General features: G+C 41.7%; 1 long non-coding RNA gene across 1 annotated transcript; it reads left to right on the forward strand.

Annotated features, from left to right (window-relative positions):
• The first annotated feature begins 13,241 nt into the window (after positions 1-13,241).
• On the forward strand, positions 13,242-20,701 carry LOC115478157. The gene is made up of 3 exons (XR_003943453.1): positions 13,242-13,253; positions 15,603-15,606; positions 20,416-20,701. It is a non-coding gene; the product is annotated as an uncharacterized LOC115478157 (long non-coding RNA).
• The last annotated feature ends 7,249 nt before the right edge of the window (positions 20,702-27,950 follow it).

Raw genomic sequence — 27,950 nt, forward strand, 5'->3', positions numbered from 1 at the left:
CCAGGAGTGTCTCCCCCCAACCCCACCCCATGAATCTCTCTCTCCCTCCTCTCTGTCCCCACATTTGGCAGCCCCCATCTCTCTCAACCCCATCACGCACACCCCCTGCTTCTTGGTCTGGCATCTCCCTCTCTCTCTCAGTTTGTAAAAGAGAGAATAGTGAGGTTTCTGGGATCCAATGATTACAAGACCCGAGGCAGCATGGTTTCACTAGAGATAGGTATTGTCAGACAAATCTGATTAATTTCTTTGACTGGGTGACCAGAGAATTGGATCGAGGGAGAGTGCTAGATGTAGTGTATTTAGATTTTAGCAAAGCTTTGGCACAGTTCTGCATAGACAACTAATAATTAAATGAGTGGCCTCAGTATGGATCCTAAAATGACTCACTGCATTAGAAACTGGTTGTGTGGAAGGCAACAGAAGGTAGTGGTAAATGGAGCTCATTCTGAAAAAAAAAAAGGATATTACCAATGGTGTGCCACAGGGTTTGGTTCTTGGGCCAGTTCTTTTTAACATTTTTGTAAGTAATATTGCAGGATGGCTGTCTGGTAAGGTTTGCCTCTTTGTAGATGATACCAAAACCTGTAAAAGAGTAGACACCCCTGATGGTATGGATAAGACAAGGAGGAACCTTTCAAAGCTTGAAGAATGGTCCAGAATTTGTCAGTTAAGATTTGATGCTAAAAATGCAGGGTTATGCATTGGGCTGCAAAAATCTGAGGGAATGGTATAGGGGGTGAAGAACTTTTATGCATGCAAGAGGAACAGAACTTGGGTGTAATCGTATGTGATAATCTTAAAGTGGCTAAACAATTAGAAAAGACAACAAAGAAAGCTAGAAGAATGCTTGCATACATAGGGAGAGGAATGGTCAGTAGGAAAAAGGAGGTGATGATGCCTTTTTATAAGACTCTGGTGAGATCTCATTTAAAACACTGTGTACAATTCTGGAAAACGCACTTTCAAAAATATATAAGCAGGGATGCAGTCAGTCTAGAGGCCGGCTTCTAAAATGGTCAGTGGTCTTCATCATAAAGCGTATTGGTACAGACTTAAAGTTTGTTTCTGACTTGGAGTTCCAGTTAAAGTTCTGTCTTTCAAAATTCAGCACAACTGGGCCAGGCTTGGCCCTGAGTTCCAAAGTTAGTTTCAGCAGGGTTCCAAGATAAACTTGACCTCCCTGAGTAGAACTTCCACAGTTTACATGTCTGCAGTGGAGACATAAGGTGGAAGGGTTTCCTTCTCTCCTCTTAGCCTCCCTGACTCTATGCTGATGGTTTTTATCTTGACTTGGCCAGGTTTCATGCTCTGCTCCTGCTGACTCATCTCTTCCCTGCTCTGTAGCCTGTCATTTAATATAGGTCTGTGATTGTAAGTGAGTGCTATTAAGGGGGAGTGGTAACGTCCTATAGACTCTCTCGCAGACCCTCCCCCTCAGCTCAACTCTATCTGGTTGAGTGTCCACATAATCAGGTTCCACCTCTTGAGATAATAAATTAGTTTTGGCATGATCTTGGCCTGCCCATTTTTGTGCTTCAAAACTGAAGGGTGGAGACTAAGGAACCACTGCATGATGCATGCATTAGACTCCTTATGACGAGCCATCCACTTGAAGAGTTTGTGGTCTGTGACTAGTAAAAAGCAGCATCTCAGCAAATAATACTAGAATATTTTCAATGCCCATTTGACGGCGGCCTCTTTCTCAATAACTACTTAGCTCTGTTCCTGAGGAAACAATTTCCAGCTAATGAAGGCCACAGGCTGTTGTTTTCTTTCTATCTCTTGTGCTAGGACTGCTCTGAGTCTGATGTTTGACGTATTTGTCTGTACCACAAAAGACTAGCTGAAGTCATGCCTCACCAGGATTGGCTCTGAGCAGAGGGCATTTTTCAGGGTCTGGAAGGCAGTGTCCAATTCTAACGTCCAATGAACCTTCTTAGGGTCTGTCTTCCACAGGAGATGGGCTAATGACTTTGCCATCTCAGTAAACCCTGGAATGAAGAGCCAGTAATGCTCTACCTGCTTCTTAGATTGTGGCACTGGTACTTGTGTGATTGCTTTCAACTTCTGGAATGGAAGTGCAGGAATAGCCTAATAGTTCATGCATTGGGCTGAAGACCTGGGTTCAATTCCTACCACAAAAAACTCTTCAAAATACATGCTTTCATACTATGTTAAATTTAACCAAACAAGATTTTAATATGGAAGGAAAAATCCTCAGAGCCTAGCCTTGAATTTGGCACCTCAAGGCATTATAACTCTAGAGCCATTATTGAAAGAGTCTGGTCCTATAATTTCCTAATGCAGCTGTGCAGCGAAATGCTGGTCACTGTCAGTGAAACCATATTCCAGATGTGAGCACTTAATACACTTGGAGAAGAGATACATTTTGTTCTATTTTGTCACTAGTTTGCTTATGTGTTATAATGGAAGGTTTTTTTTATGCCTGTGAGATCCATTTAAGAAAATTCAAGGCTGGGCTCTGAGGCTTTTTCCTTCCATATTAAAATCTTGTTTCGTTAATTTTAACATATAAATTCCATAGTGCAAAAAACATACATTCTGAAGAGTTTTTTTGTGGTGGATATTACATATTTTTCTCTTCTAACTCCTGATTTGATTCAACAATAATTATTTGACCTGGGTTCAATTCCCACTATATTTCCTTGTGACCCTGGTTAAGTCACCTAACCCTCCATTGCCCCAGGTACAAAACATAGACTGTGAGCCCACTAGGGACAGAGAAAGTACCTGAATGCTATATGTTAACCACTTTGATTGTACCACAGAAAAGCAGTAAAAAAGAATGTGCCCTTTTCCAACAGAATACCCCAAGTACTGGACTTCTTGTCCTCCCGGGAAGCATTTCTTAGGATTTGCTGTTAATCCAGTTCTCAGGCTGTACTGGACTGCTTCCACCTGGATTAGGTTAGTGCTACAATCCTTACAGTAAATGACAATATTGTCTAGATAGATGACCAAGTAACCACCATGCGGCTTTAGTAGGTGATTAACAAGGGGCTGAAGCATCTCTGGAGTCCCATGCAGGCCAAAAGTTAAGAGCATATGCTGGAACAGGCCTTGTGATATTGAAAAGGCTGCTTTCCCCTTGGAATCTGGGGTAGGGGGTACCTGTCAATACCCTTTGGTCAAGTCCATCATCGAGATGAACTAGGCTCCACCTAGCCTTTCAATTAGTTTGTCGACCCGGGACATCGTGTTCACCTGAAGCTTGGAGAAAGCATTCACCTTCTGCAGTCTATGCAGAACTCTATGTTCCCGACCGTTTTAGTCACCAGCACAATAGGGGATGACCAGTTACTGGTGGACTCCTCTATAACCCCCAGTTCCAGCATCTCAGCTATCTCCTTTGCCACAGCCTGCTGACAGGTTTCTGGAATACATAAGTACATAAGTAATGCATACTGGGAAAAGACCAAAGGCCCATCAAGCACAGCACCCTGTCCACTACAGCAGCCAATCCAGGTCAAGGGCACCTGGCAGCTTCCCAAACGTACAAGCATTCTATACATGTTATTCCAGAAATTGTGGATTTTTCCCAAGTCCATTTAGTAGCGGTCTATGGACTTGTCCTTTAGGAAACCATCCAAACCCTTTTTAAACTCTGCCAAGCTAACCGCCTTCACCACGTTCTCCGGCAACGAATTCCAGAGTTTAATTACGCGTTGAGTGAAGAAAAATTTTCTCCTATTTGTTTTAAATGTACTACACTGTAGTTTCATCTACCCCCTTCAATCCATCCAGAACTCTGCTGCGCGTCTTATCTTCTGCCTTGACCGATATGCTCATATCACCCCTCTCTTCAAGTCACTTCACTGGCTCCCGATCAGGTACTGCATACAGTTCAAGCTTCTCCTACTAACCTACAAATGCACTCGATCTGCAGCTCCTCAATACCTCTCTACCCTCATCTCCCCTTACGCTCCTACCCATAACCTCCGCTCACAGGACAAATCCCTCCTCTCAGTACCCTTCTCCACCACCGCCAACTCCAGGCTCCGCCCTTTCTGCCTCGCCTCACCCTATGCTTGGAATAAACTCCCTGAGTCCATACGCCAAACCCCTTCCCTGCCCATCTTCAAATCCTTGCTCAAAGCCCACCTCTTCAATGTTGCCTTCGGCAGCTAACCATTATACCTCCATTCAGAAAATCTAGACTGCTCCAATTTGTTTTACTGCACTTTTTGTCCTTTAGATTGTAAGCTCCTTTGAGCAGGTACCGTCCTTCTTTGTTAGATTGTCCAGCGCTGCGTAACCCTGGTAGCGCTTTAGAAATGTTAAGTAGTAGTAGAGCTAATCTGTTTTGCCCAAATTCTGTTTTTGGTACTGGTTTCAATGCTCCAGGCCCTGGATACTGATGATTCTGGCTTCTTCTACCCATGGAAGCTCAGATCCCACTGCCAGAATCATATGTAGCAGTGTGATGTGTTGATAAACACAACCACAAGGAGATTTAAGTATAAAATAAAATAATTTACTTATGAGCAAGGAAATGGGTGACCTGTTTCCTTCACGGGTTAGGAGAAAATAAACACAAAAATCAGTCCTCTTTCTTGGTCTGCTCCTGCATGGTCATGGTGTGCACTAGTCTATCTTTCAAAAGGCAACACAAACAGTTTGTTTCTGGCCTGGAGTTCCAGAGTTAAAGTTCTGTCTTTCAAAATTCATCAAAATTGGGCTAGGCTTGCTCCTGAGTTCCAATGTTAATTTCAGCAAGGATCCAAGATAAACTTGAGTAGAGCAGCTTACACTTCTGTAGTGGAGACCATAGGCGATCGGTGGCCCAACTGTTTGGGGAGGCTAAAGGGGGCGGGGTTAGGGGTGGGGCCATGGGTGGAGCTTAAATCCATAATTGTCTGATAACACACAGAAAAAATAAAAATAAAATTCACAATTAATACCTTTTATTAAATTTAGATATTAGATATGTATCATATGTCAAAGAATACATTGGTTGTTCAAAGCATATTCTAAGCACAATCGCTGAACTGCAAAACACTATGCACAACTTTGTGCAAAAACACACTCAGAACCTTACTGTACCATAAATATTACACTGGGCAGAACCTAATACACCAATATACCACCCATATGGAAAATGCAGACCGTCAACAATATGAAACAAGGGATCATATCATCACAATTCTCATGTAGAGCCACAAAACACCCTAATTCATGTTTAATGTGGGATAAAATGCCATAAATAAGTAAATAAATATAAACTTTTAATGTTGAGCACCTGATTCTCAAAGTGGACATATTCCAAACAATATAATGAAAATAAAATGATCTTTTCTACCTTTGTTGTCTGGTGACTTTTTCTGATCATGCTGGTCCAGTATCCGATTCTGCTGCTATCTGTCCTCAGTGCAGGTCAGGAAGTCATCCTCGTTAAATATCTCCCTGGTAACCCAGGACACCTCCAGCCAACCCCCCCCCCCCTACTCTCCCAGCAGTAAAGTAAACAAATTAAACCATAAACCAATTTCTACAACTGGTTACACAAGGCTAGAGGGCTTTCAATGCAGCTCCTGCTGTGAGGATGGAGGTAAATCAACAATTTAAACCCCTCAGAGCACAGCAGGGGAGGCTTAGCCTCTCCAAGCCTCTTATACCAGGCACCTATGGTGGAGACATAAGATGGAGAGCTTCCCATATCTCCTCTTAGCTTCCCTTGTGCTGAGGGTTTCTATCCTGCCTTAACTGTGCCCTCCCTGCTCTGCTACTGCTGACTCATCTCTTTCCTGCTATGTAACTCGCCTTTAAGGTGGCTATGGGGCTCATTTTTAAAGTATGTAGACTTCCAAAGTTCTATATGTTACCTGTTGTTAAAATCATCAGATGACCCTGAAGATTGGAGGGTGGCCAATGTGACACATATTTTTAAAAAGGGTTCTAGAGGTGATCCGGGAAATTACAGACCAGTAAGCCTGACATCAGTGCCAGGTAAAATAGTGGAAACTATTATAAAGAATAAAATTACAGAACATATAGACATACATGGTTTAGTGGGACAGAGTTAGCATGGGTTCACCCAAGGGGAAGTTTTGCCTCACCAATTTGCTTCATTTCTTTGAAGGCATGAATAAACATGTGGATAAATGTGAGCCAGTTGATGATAGTGTATCTAGATTTTCAAAAAGCTTTTTATAAAGTTTCTCATTTTTATTTATTAGGATTTATTTACTGCCTTTTTGAAGGAATTCACTCAAGGTGGTGTACAGTAATGGAAATAGGAAAGACGAGTGAGGTGATTAAATTTGCAGATGATACAAAACTATTCAAGGTTGTTAAAATATGTGCAGACTGTGAGATATTGCAGGAAGACCTTAGGAAACTGGCAGACTGGGTAACCAAATAGCAGATGAAATTTAATGTGGACAAATGCAAGGTGATGCACATTGGAAAGAATAATCCAAATCTTATTTACCTGTTGCTAGGGTCCACCTTGTGGGTCAGCACCCAAGAAAAAGATCTAGGTGTCATTGTAGATAATATGTTGAAATCTTCTGCTCAATGTGCGGCAGTGGCCAAAAAAGCAAACAGGATCCTAGGAATTATTAGGAAATGGATGGTGAATATGACTGAAAATACTATAATGCCTCTGTATCACTCTATGGTACAACCACACCTTGAGTACTGTGTTCAGTTCTGGTCACCGTATCTCAAAAAACGATATAGCGGAATTAGAAAAGGTTCAAAGAAGAGCAACCAAAATGATAAAGGGAATGTTACTCCTCTTGCATGAGGAAATGCTAAAGAGGTTAGGCACTTCAGCTTGGAAAAGAGATGGATGAGGGGAGATATGATTGAGGTCTACAAAATCATGAGTGGTGTAGAATGAGTAGAAGTAAATAGATTTTTTACTCATTCCAAAAGTACAAAGACTAGGGAACATTTAAAGAAGTTACATGGAAATCATTTTAATACAAATAGGAGAAAATATTTTTTCACTCAGCGAATAGTTAAGCCCTGGAACTCTTTGCCAGAGGATGTGATAACAGTGGTTAGCATATCTGGGTTTAAAAAAGGTTTGGACAAGTTCCTGGAGGAAAAGCACACTAACCCTTAGCCCCTCATATCTGAGGCCAAGGCTGCACATACCAAGCCCCACAGAAATAAACTCCAAAACCATGCTCACCAAAAGCATCAGTAAACAATCCAAGATCTGATTCAGACATCACAAGCAATTGCCACACTAAACCCCCATTAAACCTCTCCAAAACTGAGTACCAAAGACACAAGTCCTCCTTTACACCAGCCAGAACACAAACTAAAAATAGGTTACTTCTGCAGACCTGTATGGGTAACACCTGTTAATACTTTATTGTGTAGCAAAAAGAGGAGCAGACCTACGTAGAAAAATAAAATAATATTTATTCAATGCAGATACATAAAAACAGCTACAAAAAAACATCCTGTGTGCTTTTTGGGATATACTTTATTGTGTGCCCGAGGCCTACATTTGCCATCTATGAACCAAACTGCCATGGATTCCTAAATCGCTGCATGCTGGGTGCTGGGTGCCCTGCCAAGGAATGTTATTTCTGTGAACAGACTGAATAAGCCTTTGTTCATTGTTCTTTGTCATGATCATGTGGCCTGGAACTTTCTATACTAAGTTTAGATCCAACGACCTTGGTCTGCAACATTGTATGTATACCAATCTAGATTAGTTTGATACCAGTACATCCTGGTCTGCTCAGTGTCCATCATCACCTCAGACTATAGCTCATACATTGCCCATATGAACACCCACAGCTGATTGGACCAGATAGTATCCACGTGTCCAGCTCATCCAGTCAGAGATCTGTTTTCATGTGATACAATCTGAGAACAGATGCTTGGAATATTCACCAGGGGAATTATACTATGAAAGGAAGGAACCATACTTCTGAGATATATTTTTGGGGACTCATAGAACTTCTAAGGCTCTGCAGCCAAAGATACAGACAGAGACTGTAACAACCAGAGTTACAAGATGTAACCTCTATGTAGTTTAGGGGCCCAGAGACTTCTGGGTGCTCTTTACCTTATTAGTAATTTATACCAAAAAACCTAAGGTAGAAGCAACCTTAGGTGTAGAGAAAACAGGATGTGTTTTCTCTACACCTGTGGAGAAGCAGTGGAGAAGACCTTAAGAAAAAACAGAGAGAGAAGCTGTGAGCTGACAGAAGGCAAAACTTTCACTGCTGTACTAGCCTGTGCTTAGAAAAACGACTCAAAAGCGACACAAAGTGGAAGACGGGCGTTTTCATGAGGAAAATGTCCAAGTCGCGATTTTCAAAACTCAAATCTAAGATGGTTTTCTCTGCAGTTTGTCTAAATCACAAGGGGGTGTTGGAGGTGTGTTTGGGGCACGTTTTGGGTAGATTTGGGTGGGTCCAGAATTTGGAAAATTTTCAGGGATAATGGAACAAGATAAAAGTGTCTAGGGCCAATATCGGGCATTTTTATCTGGACATTTTATTTCAATCACTACAAAGTCACTAAAGGTATCCTAACTGTCCAGCTGACCACTGGAGGGATTAAGGCATGACCCTCCCTTAATCCTACTGTGGTCATTGACCCCTCTCCCTCAAAGAGTTTACAGTGACAGTACATATGAGGCTCTGTGACAGCTTCAAATATTATGGCCATTCTTATGGCAAGCTGGTCCCAGGAATAGGCTAGTGGTCAGTGCAGTGGACTGTAGACAAAGGGACCCAGGTTCATATCTCACTCTAACTAGTACACTTGTGGTGGATATTGTGAGCTTTCCAAAACCCACAAAATACCAACTGCATCTATAGATAAGAGTCACCTGCAGACATGAGGGGTTTTGTAGTGGTGCACAGGTAGGTAAAATAGGTTTTTAGGTGTTCCTGGAGGGTTCATAATGCAAAGATTTGTACCTGGGTCCACTGCACTGACCACTAGGCTGCCCCTCTGCCCTGCTGGGATGTCTGTTTGGGAATGGTGTCCACACAGCCATCCCTATGGCTTCTTTTTGTGCATTTTTCTATAGCACATTTTTTTTTTAATGATACCTGAAGAAATACGAATATTGTCTCCATCTGATCCCTGGGCACTGAGGCGAAGAGGAAAGCAGGATTTATATCTGTAATTTTTGAACCTGAGGTAGAAAGACAAGTGTTTTCTTGCAGAGTCTGACTGTCACGGTCTCAGGCTCAAAACAAACAGTCACGGACTCTGGAACAATGTGAGACCTTGGCCTACAGTCGTTGAGCGGCAGCAGGAGGCAAACCCCCCAGCCAGGATTGGACTAAAAAGCAAGGATGGAGTTGGATTCTGGAATGGACTTAGCTCAGCTGGAACTAGATTCTGGAATGGACTTGGCTAGGCAGGCAGTGCTGGAACAGACAGGACTGGAGCTGAAGCTGTAGGCAGACAGTGCAGGAACAGACAGGACTGGAGCTGAAGCTGTAGACAGATAATGCTGGAACAACAGGATTCAGGATACTCAAGCAGGATTCAGGATTCTCAAACAAACACGATTCAGGATTCTCACACAGGCTTGGCTGAAACAGGATTCAGGATTCTTAAACTGGGCGGACAGAAGCAGGGTCAGAACTAAAGCTGAAGGCTTGCAGGGCAGACACAAGCAGGATGGGAACTGAAGCTAAACACAAACAGAGCAGACACAAAGCTGACCCACACAAACAACAGATCTAAGGCTGAAGCTGAAGGTAGAGGGGCCTAGAACAAGCAAGGCAGACTAGGCAGGACACAAAACTGACCCACACAGACAAACAGAGTAGAAGCAGAAGTGCACACAGGCACCCTAATCAAGAAATCAAGACAGAAGTGCCCACGGGCACACAGACTAGAACAAGGCAGAAGTGCTACACTGCACACGGACTAACTTGGAGACCTTTGGCATTGCAAAGGCCCTGAATGAAAGTCCACCACTTCCTTATAAACAGGACAGAGGCAGGAAATACACTGAACACCAAAGTGAGGCTTGAAACACGCAGAAAGTGGAAACCCTACAGGACAGAGGCAGGAAACACACTGAACACCAAAGTGAGGCTTGAAACACACAGGAAAGAAACAACAATGCAGACAGGAGCCAGCTCAGAAGCTGACCATCGGGACATAAGATGAGTCAGAGAGGGATCACGACCACAGTCATGACATTGACTTTCCTGAACCGGAGTTGAGAAGGTATTCCTTTAATTTAAGAGCCCTTATTTGTAATGTTTTGGCTGACATTGAGGACAACTGATAGTATCATGTTGGTTTCCCAAACAGCGTAAGCAAGCATTATGTGGGTCTGTAATTGATAATTTTCTTGTACAATTCAAACAATGTTTAAAACATGTTTTAGTTGAAGACATAATGAACTATAGTACCATTAAATTAAATAGTATGAATTTTTTTTAAGATAACTGACTGAAACTGTTTACTGATGGGAGAAAATAGTGAAACTCGGGTCGTTCCATAACACGGATAAAATAAAATGGAGTGTTCTATACTGTTACAGGGTATATACACTGTCCAATAAGGTGTGAATTCACGAGCATGTTCAGATTTGTATATAGAGTTTATGCTTATAGAATGCCTGGTCGGTCACATCAGCGTCATGTAAGTTCATAGGTGTGGTTACAAGATCACGCCCATGGAAAAAAAACCTGTGATCGCCGGCACAAGCCCAAGCAGACTTTTGAACTGCATCGGTGGTTCAGCTCTTGAAGTTGGAGAATGAAGGGTATGTAAAAGCACATTGCTTTCTTCAGGTATGAAATCAGTATACATGGCTTAGCACCTGAAGGTGGAGGATGAAGGGTGCTTAAAGGCATGTCGCTTTGCTGTGAGCCATGGGGTCAGTCTGAAATGCCCTCTGGTAGTGTGTAACAGTAACTTAAGTGCTTCCCTAAAGAGAGAAGGTTGTCTTAGGTTGTTCAATAGCCTCTGGGTCAGCTATGAATGGCTAAGCACTTTTGACTTTGCTTTTGCATCTGTCTCTTTGATTCGTTCTGGGCTTGCTGTGATGTGGTTGCCTCGAAGATGAGTCTAGAAAGTTAATATTTAAACTAAAAATAGGATGTGGAGAAGGGAAAAAGCTAGGCAGCTGACATAAAATGCTTACTTTTCTTGCTGCATCCACCTATATGAGGTAGAAGGTGAGTAGTTTTGCTTTTTCTCCCTCTGCTGGTAAGAGGGCACATGGGCTGACTCATGGCAGGTCTCAAGGAAAGGGGATAAAAAAGTTGCATCCTACAAACAAATGAAGAAAATTTGATTACAAAAATGGTATATTAAAAATATTCCAAAATCAGGAAAGGCAATTATCAGGTAAGCATAATTGAAACTTGAGGAGGACTAATAAAAGGCTGAAATATTAAGTGCCTCTGCCTTTTGAATCTGATGTACTGAAATAATTACATTCAGTTAGTCCCTGTTCAATTGCTGCTGACAAACTGTAAGGTGAAATTTGTTAATGAAACTATTGATGTCACATAAATATAACATACCTAATCTACTCATTTCCATAGTAGCCTTATAGAACTGAATTGAATGGAATCAAATTCAAAAATCAATTCATATGAGCAAATCAAATCAAAAACGTTTTGATTGATTCAGACAGCACTAGCCTGTACCTTGCAGCTCCCTCAAGATTTGGGTTTTAGTAATCAACAATCATGATCATCACACAAACATGCTATTAAAATGCAGGTTAAAGTATGTGCTGATGGTTATTTGAGTTTGACTGCATGAACCTATCGTTTTCCTTTGATTGCAACTGCTCCTTGCTACCCAAACATGCTCTTGCCCTAGGTGACCACTGGTCTAATCTAATAGTAGAGGCAACCCTGGACGTGTAATGCATGATGCAGCTCACATTTGTTTTTTCATTGAGCATTTCTGCTCGGGCTTCATCTTGCCTCCTTGCTCTTAGTGGGCAATAACCCTTCCTTCATCACTTCCCCCAGAGCTATGTATTCTCACTCATTGCATGCTTGTCTTTCAAGATGGTGCCCTTTTTGCCCTGTGATGTTTCCATCCTCCTCTATCACTGTTGTGTGCCGCAGGACTACTACTGTGTAGCCACATATGTGGAATGACCGCCTGAGTGTGCTTTTGTTAGGTTGCCTAGTCTCTCAGTCTCGTAAGGTCCTCTTGCAATTTTTCACAATCCTCTTGTGATTTAACAACTTTGAATAACTTTGTGTCATCAGCAAATTTAATTATCTCACTAGTTACTCCCATCTCCAGATCATTTATAGATATGTTAAAAAGCAGCAGCCCCAGCACAGACCCTGGAGAACCCCACTATCTACAATTCTCCATGGAAAATAGTAACTTTTTAACCCTACTCTCTATTTTCAATTTTTTAACCAGTTCTTAATCCTCAGTGGGACATCATCTCCCATCCCATGACTTTCTAATTTCCTCAGGAGTTTTTCATATGGTACATTGTCAAATGCCTTTTGAAAATCCAGATACACAATATCAACTGGTTCAACTTTATCCACATATTTATTCACCCCTTCAAAGAAATGTAGTAGATTGGTGATGCAAGATTTCCCTTGACAAAATCCAGGTTGGCTTTCAGGCTTATTTTCGAAAGTGATCGCCGGTGATCTTCCGACATAAATTGGGAGATGGCCAGCAATCTCGCAAAAGCGGCGAAATCGATATAATCGAAAGCGCCGTTTTTGACAGCATCGCCGCTTTCCCGTCGCTGCACCAGCGAAAGTTCAAGGGGGCGTGTCGGCGGCGAAGTGAAGGCGGGACATGGGCGGCATGGGCGTGGCTACCAGATGGCCGGCTTTTGTGGATAATGGAAAAAAAACGGCTTTAAGCAGTATTTCGCCGGGTTTACTTGGTCCTTTAAATTTCATGACCAAGCCTCAAAAAGGTGCCCCAATTGACCAGATGACCACCAGAGGGAATGGGGGATGACCTCCCAATACTCCCCCAGTGGTCACCAACCCCCTCCCACACTAAAAAAATAAAAATAAAACACTTTTTTGCCAGCCTCTATGCCAGCCTCAAATGTCATACCCAGCTCCCTGACAGCAGTATGCAAGTCCCTGGAGCAGTTTTTAATGGGTGCAGTGCACTTCAGGCAGGCAGACCCAGGTCCATCCCCCCTACCTGTTACACTTGTGGTGCTAAGTGTTGAGCCCTCCAAACCCCCCCCAAAACCCACTGTACCCACATGTAGGTGCCCCCCTTCACCCATAAGGGCTATAGTAATGGTGTAGAGTTGTGGGGAGTGGGTTTGGGGGGGGGATTTTGGGGGCTCAGCACCCAAGGTAAGGGAGCTATGCACCTGGGAGCTATTTGTGTATTTTTTAAACATTTTTAGAAGTGCCCCTTAGGGTGCCCGGTTGGTGTCCTGGCATGTCAGGGGGAGCAGTGGACTACAAATGCTGACTCCTCCCATGACCAAATGCCTTGGATTTCGCCAGGTTTGAGATGGCCGGCATTTTTTTTTCCATTATCACTGAAAAACAAAACCGGTAATCTCAAACCCTGCAAACTCTGGCATTTGGCTGGGCTAAACCGTATTATGGAAAAAAAAAGATGGCCAGCCATCTTTTTTGAAAATACAGTTCCGGTCAGCTGTTGCACCGCCGCCAAAATAGATCGCCGGCGACCTATTTCACCGGCAACGTTCGATTATGCCCCACTTTGTCTCATTAGTACATTGCTTATGCATATGCTCTGTAATTTTGTTCTTTATAAAAGGATAAAATTTTGCTTTTGCATGCATCACTTTCTATTTCTCCTTCTTCTCCCTCTTTCTCACAGGTCCCATCCTCAAGTTCACATTCTAGATAGTGTGCTTCAGCCACTGTAGTCCATAAGGTTATTCAATCTCTCAACCCTACTTCTTCCTGTGCAGATCCATGGCCTGCACATCTGGTCAAGCAGCTTGCTTGGTCTTTTCTTCCTTTGCTTCTCCCTCTGTTTCACTCCTGTATTTCAACTAGTATGGTTCCATTAACATGGAAACATGCTATAGTCACTCTATTACTTAAGAAACCCCATCTGGATTCCTCTCAGGCATCAAAAATTTCCAATCTCTCTTTCTTTAGTAAGATCCTAGACAAGCTGGTGTTGTACCAACTAACCCATTTGTTAGAAACCACTAATGTTCTTCATCTGTTTCAGGATAGTTTTCGTACTTTTCACAGCACTGAAACTCTCCTTGTCTCTTTTTATGATACAATTCGGCAGCAGTCAGTGGATCAACGTTACACTGTCATTCTGGTCTCTCTTGACCTCTCATCCATGTTTGACTTAGTTAATCATGCTCTTCTTCTGAATCGCTTTAACTCTATTGGGATTTCTGGCTCAGTCTATTCATGATTCCAAAGCTATCTTTCAAACCGTTCTTATCAACTTTGTCACTCAGGATCTTTTTCTTTTACTTATTCAGTTCTCTCAAAGGTTCCTTAAGGATCTATTTTATCCCCTAAACTATTCAATATCTTTTAGTCCCCTCTATTAACTCTCATTTTTTTTTTGCTGGCCTAACTTCATCCATTTACTTAACCAGTTAGTGGTCTGAATATCATCACTATCTGGTTAAGTACAAGCTCCACCCAGGCACTGCCCAAGCTCTGCCCACAGATCTTCCGGCACTAACCGGTCAGTGCAGGGGCAGCTAGAGCTGATATTCAGCGGCACTGTCCGGTTAAGTGCCACTGAATATTAGGGGATAGGCAGGAAGAAGCAATTTAACTGAGCAGAAGGCTCTGTTGCCTCGTTAAAATCACTTTGGATATCAGCCAGTAAGACAATTTATTGTGGTGCAGCCCTAAGCTTGGGATTCATCCACTTGTGTGCCTGACTCAATTCTGCTAATCAACAGAAAAAGCAATGTTGCTCACCTGTTGTTTTCCATAGATAGAAGAATTGATAAGGTATACAATCCCTCCCAACTCCCCAAGATTGTCTAACTGTGGAACTGAGGAGACTGCTGCACATGGGAAGGGCCACACATACTCAAAACTTTACATTAAAGTTCTGAGCTTAGGGAGAGCAGGTCTGTTCTGACGCTATCAAATGACATCACCCACTTGTGTGTCTTAGCAATCCTGCCGTCTACAGAAAGGATCCACTACAAATGAGCAGCATTGCTTTGATGTCTCCCTGAGACTTTCCTACACATTCTGTAGTCTTGATATATAACAATTTTTTTCTTGCAATTACAGATAGCTTATGACACTGGCAATACCACCTTCTTAATTTTATAACAACGTGTTTTGGCAAATAAATATAGCTGGGAGTATTGTCAGATGCACTATTAAGGCTTCTTCTGTGAAAGAAAGCAACATGGCAAAGAAGATAAATTCTCACTCTGAAATAAATAAAAGCTTGTCTTTGTCAGTTTGTTTTTCATTGGGTGACTAGTGGTATTTCTTGTGGTGATTTTCTTTACATTTAAAAGGAATATCTCCAGCATCACCTTGTTTCCTGACAGACACCATGATCGCGTGCAGTTTGAAACATGTTTGTTTATGAAATGTTTTAATGTTCTCAAGAGCAAGTCTAGGCTGAGGCTCAAGCTGGAACAGATTTGCTGTCTGAGGAGTGCACTTGGAGCAGGGCCAGTTTAGTTCTGTATAAGATTAGTCTTACTCTAGGCAATAAAGAGTAAGATTAAAATACCAGCATTTTTATTTGAAAGAGGTAAATTATTATTATTATTTTACATTTGTACGCTGTGCTTTCCCACTCATGGCAGGCTCAATGTGACAACAGAGGGTTAAGTGACTTGCCCAGAGTCACAAGGAGCTGCCTGTGTCTAAAGTGGGAATTGAACTCAGTTCACCAGGACCAAAGTCCACCACCCTAACCACTAGGCCACTCCTCCACCCACTGGAGTGGGTGGAGTGCCTCAGGGACCTGTACTAGAACCTGTATTGTTTGACTTGTTCATTAAAAATCTGGAAAAAGGAGCAGCCAGTGAGGTGCTTAAATTTTCAGATGACACAAAAATTTTTAAAAGTACTTAAAAACGAGCAGACCGAGGAACTGAAGAAGTACCTTGCAAGGTTATGGAACTAAGGGCATCTAATACACAAATGAATTTTAATGTACAGGAAAATAATTATAAACTATTCGTACACAATTCTTGATTCCACATTAGATACAGCTGGGAAAATTGATCTTGAAGTCATTTTGAATAATAGGTTGAAATCCTTGACGCAGCATCCAGCTGTAGTTACAAAAAAGCAATAAAATGTTAGAAATTATTTTAAAAGGAATAGATAATAATACAGAGTACAAATCTCACATATGACCACAATTTCAGTACTGTTTAAAGTTCTGGTTGTTCAATAGTTTATTTAAAACTTGATATACTGTTATTTATTTATATTTTGCTCACACCTTTTTCAGTAGTAGCTCAAGGTGAGTTACATTCAGGTACTCTGGATATTTCTCTGTCCCAGGAGGGCTCACAATCTAAGCTTGTACCTGAGGCAATGGAGGGTTAAGTGACTTGTCCAAAATTACAAGGAGCTGCAGTGGGATTTGAACTGGCCACCTTCAGATTGTAAGACTGGTGCTCTAACCACTAGGCCATTCAGCAGCATGCTATATAGAATCACCAAGAATAGCAATGTTCCATGTAGAATCTCAGATAGTAGCAATGTTCAGTGTTCTACTGCACTAACCACTAGGCTACTCCTCCACTAGCAATATTCCATGTAGAAGCCTGCCCTTGCAGATCAGCAATGCGGCCCCTCAGGCTTCTGTGAGTCTGACTTCCTACACATACATGCAGGATGTCAGACTCACAGAAACAGAAGCCTGCACAGCCGTGTTGCTGATCTGCAAGGGCAGGCTTCTACATGGAATGTTGCTAGTGGAATAGCAACATTCCATGTAGAATCTCAAATAATTTATTTGGATTTTGCTCACACCTTTTTCAGTAGTAGCTCGTGAGTTACATTCAGGTACTCTGGATATTTCTCTGTCCCAGGAGGGCTCACAATCTAAGTTTGTACCTGAGGCAATGGAGGGTTAAGTGACTTGCCCAAGATCACAAGGAGCAGCAGTGGGATTTAAACCAGCCACCTCTGGTTTACAAGAGTGGTATTCTTGTTATGGTATAAGCCAATTGTCAGAATTATCAATATAAAAATGCAGCTTTTAAAAGATGTATTGAAACTGCATTTCAATACCTTCTTTCCCCTTTTCCTTGGGAATTTCTGGTAGCAGGGCTAGTCAATTACAAACACTTAACAGAGACAAAAAGGGTACTGTGCTTCAAAGAGAAATAAAACTCTCTCTGCCCTCCCACCTAAAAAGACTGAACAAAAAGCATGACTAAGGTGGATACTTGAAGAATCACATAGACATCTCCACCAGCAGACAGATAGTCTGGAAAAGGCATAACTCCAGCTATTGATAACAAAGACTTCAGAGGGGAAACCATAAACAAGACATTTGCTTGTCAATATGTATACCTGCCCCCTCCCATCAGCTTTCAGACATGTGCAGAAAGGAAGGACTTATAATGTGTATCTGCTCCAGAGACTGAGCAGGAAGCCTTTTCACATCAAACGACCATTTGTCAGCAAGATCCAGACAGCAAGTCTGTTGATGTCATAAGACATGAGACCAAGATACCACAATGCTTTGCGAATGCCCAAGGGTCATATGCAAACCAGGAAACCAGGACAGAGATACACATGGCATGTCTTCCTGCAGCTTTCAATAGTATAAAAGATAGAAGCTGTTCCAGACAAGCAGATGCTTCCCTTCAACTGCAGAGAGTCTTTTCTAATAATAAAGAAGTTTTTATACATTTTTGTCTCCAGGATTTGTTTTTCCGTGGTCAAACATCCCACTCTTTTCTTTGTTCCCTTCAATTGTAACACAGATTCTCTCTCTTCAGCTGCAAGCAACTCAGATCCACTCACTGCAGAAGCCCTGCTCCTGTCCATGTGCTCATCAATCAGCTGGACCACAGCATGCTTGTAACAAGGACTGTGAGTTAACCTACCTGTTACTTTGTTCTATTTTATGCACAAATTCTCTGTTCTAAGATCCTTTTAAAAACCTACCTCTCATGTGAAATTGTATTTTATAATAAACCTTTCCTGAAGCTAAAAGTATTATTTATAATGATGTTTGTATCCCATACTATCCCAAACAAGAGTTCAGGTTCAATGTGGCTTAGAAGCCAGACAATTTAGTACATAGACATTATAATCTTCCAAGAAAGGAAAAATGTTGAGTAAGTCTTCTATATATGGCCATATGAAACTTTACAAAAATTAGTTTATGAATTATTTTACAAGGTTGCATTGTGTAACAAACATCAAATTATAAGCAGTTATACAGGATAAAAGTTTGAAACAGTATTTTGTATAAAAGTGGTTATTCCTGTCTTCCATTACTTTGCTGCAGGAACTTTTTTGAAAAGAAAAGTTTTTAATAATTTCCAAAAGCAACTGTAATCATGTAGAAATCTAACAGCCCTTGGAAGAAGTTTCTAGTAGTTAGTACATTGATAGGAGAAGTCAGCAGAGAAGACAGTTTTGTAAACAATCTTTTTACAATTAGGCTAATGGAGAATTAGGAATTTTCTGAATTATCCAAAGCCTCCAATTTAGAGTGTACAACAGAAATTCCCATAAAAATAGTAACTTCTCTTTGCTGAACATTTTGGAGACTGTTCTTTGTGTCTGAGAAATGATGTTTCAAACCACTTATGTCAGCTTGAATGGTGCCCTGCTGTTGAACAACCATCTCCATTTTTTTCAAAATAGTTCCTATATGGTCAAGAACGAACTGTTCCAGTCTCAAAATGCACGCCCATAAAGTTTCCACATTAAATGTTTTAGGTATCATCAGTGTCAAAGTCAGGGGATCCTGTACTGGTGCTGGTATTTGCTGGGAGGAAATCAATATACCTGTAGCCTCTTCCTCTCTCGAAGCTCAAGACAGATCCCCTGCTGTCTGCAAATCCCCTGCCGCAAAGATCTCTGCCTGCACAGCCACTCCGGTGGCTATGCGTCGAACAGGAGCATCCTTCCTGCTGCTCTCATCGAGCTACAGTTCTCAACTCCCTTGTGGCATAGGTTGAGCAAACCGTTGCTCTGGGGAGAGAGATGCTTCCAGCTCTAGGGGCATCATAGACCCATCATCAACATCCCCTACAAGCCTCCTGGAGTTGAGACCACCACCTCGGCTTGAAGAGCAAAACTGTCCATCGGGCCAGAAACCATTGGCATAGGAGATTCTGACAAGAGGTGTTGTACTCACTTACGTTTCTTGCTCATGTGATAAGTTTAATAGGAAACATTTTTAAAGGAAATCGCAGTGCTGAGGAGCTCTGTGCTACGTCAGCCATCTTGGATCTCCCGTCCCATCTCATTAATTTCTTATTATAAAATAAAATATCTATGCTTAACAGTGTATAAACTGTCTGCTTCAAAAGAGATGTCCAGCTATGTAACAATGCAATATTTGACAAAATAAAATCACAGTTGTCTGGATTATAAAGATGCTGCCAGACAGAGCACCCTGTTTCATTTTCCTTCTTCAGGGCAGTCTATTGATGAAATCAGAAATGCTGGTGGCAAGTATAGAGCATCCTCACTGGCTTCAAAAAACATGGCGAACATGCTGGCACTGAGCACTCTTTCCCAACACAACAAGGAAAATCCCTACCAAAGTAAAATCCTGCCAAACGAATCTGATTGACTTTTTTGACTAGGTGACAAAAGAACCAGATAAAGGACATGCACTGCTTTTAATACAGTGCCTCACAGAAGGGGGAATGGGACTTGATACACTGCCTTTCTGTGGTTTTTGCAACTACATTCAAAGGGGGAATGGGACTTGAACTACATTGAAAGAGGTTTACGTGGTACATACAGGTGCTTATTTGTATCTGGGGTAATGGAGAGTTAAATGACTTGCCCAGAGTCAAAAGGGGTTGCAGTGGGAATTGAACCCAGCTTCCCAGGATCAAAGTTTGCTACACTAACCACTAGGCTAGTCCTCCAGTTTCAAACAAGCTAAGGGGGCTGAACTTAGGACCCAAAGTGGTGAACTGGATTGGAAACTGGTTGACCGACAAGTGACAGAGGGTGGTGGTAAATGTAATCCAGTCAGAGGAAAGGAAGCTGAGTAGTGGAGTGCCTCACTGGTCAGTACTGGGGCCGATTCTGTTTAATATTTTTGTGAGTGACATTGCTGAAGACTTAGAAGGAAAAGTTTGCTTTTTTTGCAGATGACATGAAGATAGCCAATAGAGTGGATAACCTGAAAGGAGTACAAATCGTGAGAAGAGATCTCCAAAAATTAGAAGAATGGTTGAAGGTCTGGCAGTTAAAATTTAATCATGATACTCTCCCAGAAACCTTTAATTTAATATTATTAGTTTATAGTATCTGTAAATATAGTGAATAGTAGAGTGAGTGCATTACTTAACTAGGATCCATCTCCTCGGTAATGCACTATAGCCCCATCATCATTGCACTAGAGTCCACCTGCCTACCTCAATATTTTAAAAAGTCTTCAATTTAATTATGCAGGCCACTCTCCAGAAAATAGTAGAAAATATAAACTGATCTTTAGATGCGATCTTCCAGTGGTACAGATTATATACCCAAATTGTTCTCCATGAATCTGACGGTCTGACAGTCCATCAGTACTGCACTCCTCCTTGGTGATTCAGTGTAAACATGCTTGTACTCGCCCCCAAAAACCTACTATATCCAACTGTACATGACTACAAGAGCCCTTATGGCTGCAGATGTCACCTAAATGTGGGTATAGTAGGTTTTTGGTGGATTTGGGGGAGAGGCTCACACTTTCCACCACAAGTGTAACAGAGTGGGATATGGGTCTGTGTCCCCATCTCTACAGTGAACTGCACCAACCACTAGGCTACTCCAGGGACCTGCTTTCTGCTCTAATAGGACTGGCTATAACATCTGAGGCTGTCATATAGGCTATTTCTTTCACATCTTTGGGGAGTGGGAGGAGGTCAGTGACCACTGGAGGAGTAAGGGGGTCATGCCTTAATCTCCAGTGGTCATCTGGTCATTTAGGGCACCTTTTTCTTACTTAGTTGTGATAAAATCAGGTCTAGACCAAAACATTAAAATTGTACCCAGGTTGTTTTTGTTTGTTCCATTATGGCAGAAAAGCATTCAAGTCTTAGGAACACCCAAATCCTACTCCCAACACGCCCCCAATATGCCTCAATGTAATTTGAATGCACTGTTGATGAACTGCATACCAAAATGTTTTAACAATGGGTTTCGAAAATAGCAATTTGAACATCATGGGAAGCAAAACATCTAAATGCCAATTTATGCCACCTTTTAAACATTTTTCTCTTTTGAAAATGAGCCCCATAGAAGAATAGCCCAATAAAAAAAAGTTTAAAAAGTGGCACAAAGCGGCAGATAGACTTTTTTTTGCAAGAAACATTTCGCAACCTGATATAATCAATGGTACTAAGCCATGTAGACTACTGCAACGGCCTTTATGCAAGATGCAAGAACAAATCATAAAGAAACTACAGACCGCCCAAAACACAGCAGCCAGGCTTATATTTGGAAAAACGCGTTTCGAAAGCACCAAATCCCTCCGATTAGAACTGCACTAGCTCCCATCAAAGAACGTATCGCTTTCAAAATCTGCACCATGGTTCACAAAATTATCCACGGCGAAGCCCCGGGATACATGACAGAGCTCATAGACCTATCAACCAGAAACACAATCGGATCAACAAGAACATACTTAAATCTTCACTACCCAAGCTGCATAGGACTCAAATACAAATCAACTTATGCAACCAGCTTTTCCTACAAAAGCGCACAACTGTGTAACGTACTGCCAAAAGCCGTGAAAGCAACATACGGCCATCTAAACTTCAGAAAATCACTAAAAACCAACCTATTCAAAAGGCATACCCTACTGACATAAACTAAATGCCTGAACCCTGCTACACAATTAACAGAGCTAGTAATGGACTTAACGCAACTCTTCCTCTCTACGATTCCCAAATGTGTCTGTAACACACGAACTTTATTCTACCATAATACCACTTTGTATTTGTTCTTTACCAGCTTGGCGAACGCCTATTGTACTATGTAAGCCACGTTGAGCCTGCAAATAGGTGGGAAAATGTGGGATACAAATGTAACAAATAAATAAATAAAATAAATAAAACATCCAAATCACTATTTTCAAAACCCATTTTTAAGACGGCTTTCTATGCAGATTGTGTGCAGTGCATCCAAATCACAAGGAAGGCATGTTGGGGTGGGATTTTGGCATTCCCAAAACTTGGATGTTTTTGTTCCATAATGGAACAAAGCAAAAACGTCTGGAGCTAAAAGATAGACAGTTTGGTCTACACCTGTTTCAATCATGACTAAGTCTCAAAACGTTGCCTTAAGTGACAAAATGATCACTGGAGGGATTAAGGCATGACCCCCCTCTCCTAACTCCCCCAGAGGTCACTGACCCTCTCTCACCCCCCAAAGAAGTGAAAGAAACAATACATACCAGTCTCTGTGACAGCTTCAGGTCCCAGGAGTAGCCTAGTGGTCAGTGCAGTGCACTGTAGAGAAAGGGGTCCAGGCCCATAAACCAATCTAACTAATACACTTGTGGTGGAAAGTGTGAACCCTCCAAAACCCACCAAAAACCTACTGTACCTACATATAGGTGACACCTTCAGGCATAAGGGCTATTGTAATAGTGTGTAGTTTGGTGCAGTTGGTTTCTGGAGGGTTCCCCATACTATAAAAGGGAGCAATGGTGAGATATGTACCTGGGACCTTTCATGTGAAGTCCACTGCAAAACCCCCCTAGGGTGCCCCACTACTCTGCTGGGATGTCTGTGTGGTCAGTCTACTAAGAATGATGAGCCCCCCCCCCCCCCCCCCACACACACACATACACCATACATCCCAATGGCTTGTTTTAGTGCATTTTTCCCATTTCTTTATTGTCTAAAAAGATGGATGCACTGAGCACAAAAACATCTAGCAAATGGCCATGTTTGAAACAAAACGTTGGATGTTTTTCTTGTTTTAAAATGGGTATGTTTGCTGCTGGATATTTGGACATTTTATGCAAAAAGTCCAAAGTTGAATTTAGATGTCATATCAAAAATTCCCCCCCCCCCCCCCCCCCCATACTTGCTTGCTTAGATGTTCTCTAGGATGTCCATTAAAATCAAATCTGGGTTTGTACACAGCTCTCAGATACATTCTGTGGATAACCTTCACAGGATACCCTCATTCTTGAAAACAGAAGTTCAAAATTCTAGTTTGCTTTTTAAATTCTGCAGTAGTAGAACATCGGTGGTGCTGTGCACAATCGACAAAGATGTCAGCTACCAAAATTCAGATAATTGTTACATTCGATATACAGTAGTTTCCAAATGTCCTCATCTACCTTTTGCATTAATGTATCCAAAAAGGATACAGTTATGACTGTGCACTATAGAAAAAAGAAAAGTTAGTCCGAAGAGTTCAGCCAGCAAACAAAATCCTGTAAAGCTTCCACAGTGCCTGTCCAAATCAAAAACACATCATCTATCAAGTGCAGACACAATTTAACAGATAAAAAGCTCTGAGCAGAATATATTCATTTTCAAAAGCTGAAACAAAGATTGGGATTACTGGGATCGGCTGCATTACCCATTGCAATTCCATGTATCTGCGGAAAGAAATCTCCACCAAAAGAAACTAATTTCTATTCAACACCAGAGCAAAGACATTAGAAATGTAGTAAGAACATGAGAAGTACCTCTACGTTGATTCACAATATCTTCTACTACATGTGAAGCTGCTGTCTGGGGAATATTAGAATGCAAAGCTTGCTGGTTTAATAATTAAATAGGAGTTTTCTTTCAAAGAATGTAGAACAAAAAATCTTCATTAGCTAAATTAGTATAATATTTCCTGCAGGTCTGAGATTCCAATTCCTGGAGATCTGAGAAAAGTACGTCTCTAAAGGTGGCAATATGATTATCAATGGTGTCTGCAGGTACTCATCCAGAAGGTGCCTAAGCTTTTTGGTTGTTGTGCTGCTGTACTATGTTCTATTCACCAATAAAAAGAATTAAAAAAAAAAGTTCCATCTAGGGTATCAGATTGATGGTGGGTTTTATTACCAGTTTTTTTTAAATGTACTTTTTAAAGTGCATAAATCTGTCCAGAATCCTCCCATTCAACCTATTATCTCATAAGAGTGGCCATACTGGGTCAGAGCAATGGTCCATCTAGTCCAGTATCCTGTTTCCAACAGTGGCCAATCCAGGTCACAAGTATCTGGCAGAAACTCAATTAGTAGCAATATTCCATGCTACCAATCCCAGGGCAAACAGTGGCTTCCCCATGTCTGTCTCAATAGCAGACTATGGACTTTTCCTCCAGGAACTTGTCCAAACCTTTTTTAAACCCAGATACATTAACCACTGTTACCCCCTCCTCCGGCAACAAGTTCCAGAGCTTAACTATTCTTCAAGAGGCAATTCATTACCCTATCAGGTAGCACTAATCTGTAACACTCTTCCTTTCTCTAATAGAGGAGCTACACACTATCTTTGCTTTAGAACGTGATTGAAAACTTTTTTGTTTAGAAAATATGTATTAGGCCTGTAATGATCTTAGGTTATCTGGTGTCATTTTAAATGTTCTAAAATGGCTGCCAGTTAGTGGACTCAGAAGCCGTTGGCTCATGTTGCCATCGCCGCTGCGGCTCGTTGCCTGGCTGTGGTCTGGCACGATCCATCGTTGTTGACTGCGGAGCTTTAGTTGTCGCCAACTACCTTGACATCGGTCATTTGTCTCCCTTCTCACCTCTAGCATCGGGCGGAGGTGTAGCGTGGTTGCATCAGGGGCGTGGTGGCGGCTGTAGGTAGGTGCGGACTGGTTCTGGATCACCCAGCGGGGTCTGGCACATTGCTGGGGGCTCGTTTGACCCACCGACTGCGGCCATCTGTCTGTTCCTCCGGGCCACTGGCTTCTTCAGTGCTCCGGGTCTCCCGCTGACGTTGGCCTGCCACTCGGTCGGTTGCTGGCCGTTGGACAATGCGGCATCACTGTTGGGTCCTCTTGGAGAGTGCTGTCCTGCCGATTCCACCTGCGAAACCGGCCAGATTTGACTGTTTGCTGGCTGCCACTGTTTTTCTTCTGCTGTTTACCGTTGAAGATGTCTGGGAGTGTGTGGGTCGCTGCGCCAGTTTCCCTTGGAGCAGGAGTGGACGGTTAGAGGAGCGGATTTCAACTCCATTTCCATCATGCAAGGTCATCTTGATGTGTCAGGTCGATTTACATCTCATCTAGCCAGTCGAGGTTCAGCCAACTCCAAGGATTCCACGTATGACCTGAAGTCCTTCCTACCAACAAATATCTATGGACCATTTTAGACTCTCTTATCCTTTCCCTATTTTCTTCTTTCCCTGTTCCTTCTATTCTAACCAATTCACTTGTAATCATACCACCTCTGATCTGGCGATAGCCTATCAGTGCATTGTAAGCTACTTTGAGCCTGCAAAACTATGGAAAAAACGTGGGGTATAAATGTACAATAAATAAATAAATACATTTTAGTTGGTGTTGTTTAATTCTTGTTGTGAAGATTTTTATAATAATTTTTATTTTGATGTAATTCCTTGTTACTGACTAGTTGCTCTTATTGGGGCCCTTTACAAAGCAGCAGTAAGCCCATTGTGGGCTTACCACTCGCTAAAAGGGAAGGTATTGCCAGGCTACTGCTGCAACCCGATGGTAGTTCCCACCCCCAGCACTCACCATTTCTGGTGCTACAAAACATTTTTATTTTTCTAGCGCTGGTGTGTACCGCCAGGGTAGCATGGGAGCCGTTGAGGTGGCGGTAAGTGCTCTCACTCAAAAAGGGTGCACGGCAAGTGCTTCACTTGTTGCACATCCATTTCTTAAAAAAAAAAAACACCCTGCCGTTTACCCACTGCAGTAAAAGGGGGCCTCGGCGCACGTCAAAAAACATGTCGACACCAACACAGGCCCCTTTTGCTGCAGCTTTGTAAAAGGACCCCATTTTTAGCCGCTTTGAACCTGAATGATACTGTGGGTTATAGGATCTTTTTAATGTAACGTAATTCATCCATCACTTGGAGCTTACTGTAGAATGCAATTCAAAATACTTGTTAAAGCAAGCTAAAACTCTCCAAAATGCTAATATGATGAGTGTTATCTACAGAGGAAAAGACTTCAGAGCTCCGCTGTCACTTTTGATATTCTCAGAGTGAAAGCTTTCTATCTAGAATTCACCACTCGAAACTGATTTCTCAAATGTGGGCTTCTGGTGAGCTTCTTCACGAGTCAAAATGGCTTTCTTTTTTATTCTTATTTTTAAGCTTATCTTATCCAAATTCTTAAGTTGTGTTTTATTTTTAACTAGACTCTAAATGCATAGCGCCAGTACTTATCGCTTTATTAACGTAGACTGTTGGGAACGCTACATTCCCATTCCCAACAGCTACATTAACGCTGTTGGCAATGTAATGTTGGTTTGAGATGTTTTCAGCAAAATGTCTCAATTCGGACTTAGACGTCATATCGAAAATGCCTCTCCATGTATTCTAATATTCCCCAGACAGCAGCTTTACATATATTAGAAGAGATTTTGAATCAACATACAAGTACTTCTTGTGTTCTTGCTACATTTTTAACATCTTTGACTGCTCTGGTGATGAATAGAAATTATTTTTCTTTTGATGGAGATTTCTTTCTGCAAATATATGGAGTTGCAATGAGTAATGCAGCTGCTCCCAGTATTCCCAATCTTTCACATTCTCAGCTTTTGAAAATGAACATCTTTATTATTCTCATAGCTTTTTATCTGTTAAATTGTGTCTGCACTTTAAAGAAGATGTGTTTTTGATTTGGACAGGCACTGTGGAAGCTTTACAGGATTTTGTTTGCTGGCTGAACTCTTTGGATCCACTTTTCTTTTTTCTGTAGTGCAGTCATAATTCTGTATCCTTTTTGGATATATTAATGCATGAGGTAGATGGACATTTGGAAACTTCTGTGTATGAAAAAGATACTGAACATAACAATTCTTTGAATTTTGGTAGCTCTCATCTTTGTTGACTTCACATAGCACTACTGATAGGGCAGTTTTTTTAAGAATTCATCACATATGTTTTACTTCTGCAGATTAAAGAACAGGCTATACTTTTGAAATCCTGCTTTCAACAATGAAGGTATCCTATGAAGGTTATCCACAGGGCATATCTATGTGTAAACCTGGATTTGATTTTAATGAACCATCTTAGACAAAATCTAAATAAAGCAAGTATGTGCTATCTTTTTCTGCTCTGGCACTGGCCATAGCTCCAAGTATTTACTGTAACTGTCAAGTTTGAAACTTCATCCTGCTTTTAAGGAGGGTCCTTGTGTGGTTTTCACAAAAGGCAAGAATCTAGCCAATTGTCTGGTTTCTTCCAAATTGACTTTTAAAGCTCAGAAATCACCTAATTACCAGGGTTATGTTCCTTGTGGACACTGTAATATGTGTTCAATTTCACCTTCATGTTTGGAATGGAGAAATCCACTAACTTGTAAAACATATCTATTATTTCATAACTCATCCTGTGATTCTACCTTTGTGGTATATATGTCCAAGCAGGCAGAGAGCCTCCTCGACTGGCAGACTCCTTTGTACCCTTTACCTCACAGTTGACGCTCAGTGCCTTCGACTGGGAAAGGAAGTGGTTAGTGAGTTCAGAGACCCTCTTCTTTTCCCAGGAACTCAGTTCAGGCTCAAGCCCCCCTGTGGGATGTAAGCTGGCATAGTTAAGATGGCCCCGGAGAGTCCTTTATTCCCAAAGCACTTTCCAGGATTAAATCATTCCACAGCCTAGCAGCTTATATGAAAAATAACTGGAACTTTTATTAACCTCTGCAACCAGCAGTTCAGTCTGTTCAAAC

This window comes from Microcaecilia unicolor, chromosome 9, assembly GCF_901765095.1.
Source record: "Microcaecilia unicolor chromosome 9, aMicUni1.1, whole genome shotgun sequence".
NCBI lineage: Eukaryota > Metazoa > Chordata > Amphibia > Gymnophiona > Siphonopidae > Microcaecilia > Microcaecilia unicolor.